The sequence below is a fragment of the Pieris brassicae genome, unplaced genomic scaffold (genome assembly GCF_905147105.1).
Source record: "Pieris brassicae unplaced genomic scaffold, ilPieBrab1.1, whole genome shotgun sequence".
NCBI classification, from domain to species: Eukaryota; Metazoa; Arthropoda; class Insecta; order Lepidoptera; family Pieridae; genus Pieris; species Pieris brassicae.
In genome coordinates, this window is record NW_025576093.1 from 7,501 (window position 1) to 10,811 (window position 3,311).

Here is a 3,311-nt window from a genome sequence, read left to right on the forward strand (position 1 = left end):
AGCAACGCCGACGGCCGTGAGGCCACCGCGTGTCGGTCCGAAGACCTCACTAAATCATTCAATCGGTAGTAGCGACGGGCGGTGTGTACAAAGGGCAGGGACGTAATCAACGCGAGCTTATGACTCGCGCTTACTAGGAATTCCTCGTTTATGGGGGATAATTGCAAACCCCAATCCCCAGCACGAAGGAGTTTCAACGGGTTGCCCGGGCCTCTAGGCCAGGGAGAACATGTTGATTCCTTCAGTGTAGCGCGCGTGCGGCCCAGGACATCTAAGGGCATCACAGACCTGTTATTGCTCAATCTCGTGCGGCTCGAAGCCGCCGGTCCCTCTAAGAAGAATTTTAATACGTCGCCAGTGAGTTGCGCTCCCCGAGAGTCGCGCACACCTTGAATGACGACGCCTATTTAGCAGGCTAGAGTCTCGTTCGTTACCGGAATTAACCAGACAAATCGCTCCACCAACTAAGAACGGCCATGCACCACCACCCACCGAATCAAGAAAGAGCTGTTAATCTGTCAATCCTTCCGGTGTCCGGGCCTGGTGAGATTTCCCGTGTTGAGTCAAATTAAGCCGCAGGCTCCACTCCTGGTGGTGCCCTTCCGTCAATTCCTTTAAGTTTCAGCTTTGCAACCATACTCCCCCCGGAGTCCAAAATCTTTGGTTTCCCGGAAGCTGCCCGCCGAGCCATTGTAGTAACGTCGGCGGATCGCTAGATGACATATTTACGGTTAGAACTAGGGCGGTATCTAATCGCCTTCGAACCTCTAACTTTCGTTCTTGATTGATGAAAACACCTTTGGCAAATGCTTTCGCTGATGTTCGTCTTGCGACGATCCAAGAATTTCACCTCTAACGTCGCAATACGAATGCCCCCAGTTATCCCTATTAATCATTACCTCGGAGTTCTGAAAACCAACAAAATAGAACCGAGATCATATTCTATTATTCCATGCACGAAATATTCAAGCGGCATTTTGAGCCCGCTTTGAGCACTCTAATTTGTTCAAAGTAAAATTGTCGGCCCACCTCGACACTCACCGAAGAGCACCGCGATAGGATTTTGATATTGAACCGGCGTTTTACCGCCGGCTCACCGACGATATGCTCCGCAGACGTGTCAGTATCACCGCGGATGCGGTGCACCGACAGCGCGGCGCACAAATGCAACTACGAGCTTTTTAACCGCAACAATTTTAGTATACGCTATTGGAGCTGGAATTACCGCGGCTGCTGGCACCAGACTTGCCCTCCAATTGTTCCTCGTTAAAATATTTAAAGTGTACTCATTCCGATTACGAGGCCTCGTAAGAGTCCCGTATCGTTATTTTTCGTCACTACCTCCCCGTGCCGGGAGTGGGTAATTTGCGCGCCTGCTGCCTTCCTTGGATGTGGTAGCCGTTTCTCAGGCTCCCTCTCCGGAATCGAACCCTGATTCCCCGTTACCCGTGACAACCATGGTAGTCGCAGAAACTACCATCGAAAGTTGATAAGGCAGACATTTGAAAGATGCGTCGCCGGTACTGGACCGTGCGATCGGCAAAAGTTATCCAGATTCATCAAAATTAACGACTTCGGACGCATGGCCCTCCGCCGATTGGTTTTGATCTAATAAAAGCACTCATCCCATCACTGGTCAGAGTTCTGATTGCATGTATTAGCTCTAGAATTACCACAGTTATCCAAGTAACTGAGTAAGATCTAAGGAACCAAAACTGATATATTGAGCCATTCGCGGTATCGCCTTAATACGGCTTGCACTGAGACATGCATGGCTTAATCTTTGAGACAAGCATATAACTACTGGCAGGATCAACCAGGGAGCTGCTTACGCAAACGACACGCCTACACCGCGGTCACGCGGCTTCGGCGAGCCGCTGGCTCGGCGGCGTCGAGGGGCGCGCGCTTGCGCGCGCGCCTTCTCGACACGCGTGAACGTAACGCGTCGAATTTGCACGCGACGCGACGTTCGCGCTTCATATCGATAGACTAACTTTGACCGGTCTACGAGCGGCCGTCCCGTCACGATCTCGCAACGAGGTGATGTACAACGATGCTCGACCACTGTGAGGGACATAAAACTGCAACGAACACGACCCCGCGGGCGGGAATCGATGTTGTGACAATTTGAAAATTGAACATTCATCTAAACGCAACTTCTCAATTTTTATTCAATACGTTATTGTAAACATATTAAAACTCGGCTGGCAATTACATGCGCACACACACGCATGATTCGCACTAGATACGATCAACGCCCGGAGCTTGAGGGATAAATTCCAACACGACGCTGCGCACACCGTTTCGACGATGGGCGCGTGTGCGTCCTCTTTTATACATTCTTTCCATATACGGTCGCCGTGGCGACCGCGCACGTGTCGAACACGCTAGGCGCCCTGCGTTGAGGTGTGCCTAGAAGCGTATTCTTTTAACATCACAGATAACACCGGGGGAGACGGTCCCAAATCTTGGTCGATTGGTAACATCACCATACGGTCTGCGAACGCGGTGCTATAATATAATTTTATATTATATTATATAAAATATGAGGAGGAGTAGTATGTATATTCTTTGTTATTTTGTGTTGACACAAGAGAGATATATAAAATGTACTATACACCACACACACAGAGAGAGAGAGAGCTGGGAAAGATCTCGGCGGTCTCGCATTCGAAATACGAATTTGATATAATTTCCTCCGAAAATCCATACCCATATCTATATCATCCATGCGCGAATATATGTATATAATATTCTCACACTTCGCACAAACACAAAAACAAAAACAAGAACACATTCTCTCTCGTCCGTCGTTCGTGTCTATTATATAGACGAACGACGCGCGGCAACGAGAACGAGTCGACGCTGTGCGCACGACTGTTTCGCTCCACATCTATACCGAGAGCAATAGTCCGCGTCGGCATTGGAGCGGACGTCGAATGTTTCTCGTAGAGCGAGCGAGAGAGAGACGATTTTTCATTTTATTATGTATGTGTATTGGCGTGCAGTAGTAGCACGTAGTAGTACTAGTAGTAGTAGTAAAAAAATATTATTATTTATTTTATTGACTGATATGATTTTGTTTGTTTTCTTTTTTTTGCATAGACATTTGTATTGATAGATATGTTTCTCGTTGAAGCTCGCAGCACACGCTCAGAGAAATGGCAATGTGGGTTTATTTGAAGAAAAAAAAAACAATTAATTTATTAATAATATGTATGTATGTATGTATGTATGTATGTATGTATAATAATGAATTATAATAATTATTCCGATGCAACGTCAGAGGAAAATGTTTCTCGTACAGGTGC

At 47.3% G+C, this 3,311-nt stretch overlaps 1 non-coding gene across 1 annotated transcript in view; it reads right to left on the reverse strand.

Annotated features, from left to right (window-relative positions):
- The window catches only part of LOC123719481, a 1,906-nt gene extending 83 nt beyond the window's left edge, over positions 1 to 1,823 (reverse strand). Inside the window, exon 1 of the ribosomal RNA XR_006755542.1 lies at positions 1 to 1,823. This exon is cut by the window's left edge and continues 83 nt beyond it. This is a non-coding gene — a ribosomal RNA (small subunit ribosomal RNA).
- Positions 1,824 to 3,311: the final 1,488 nt, after the last annotated feature.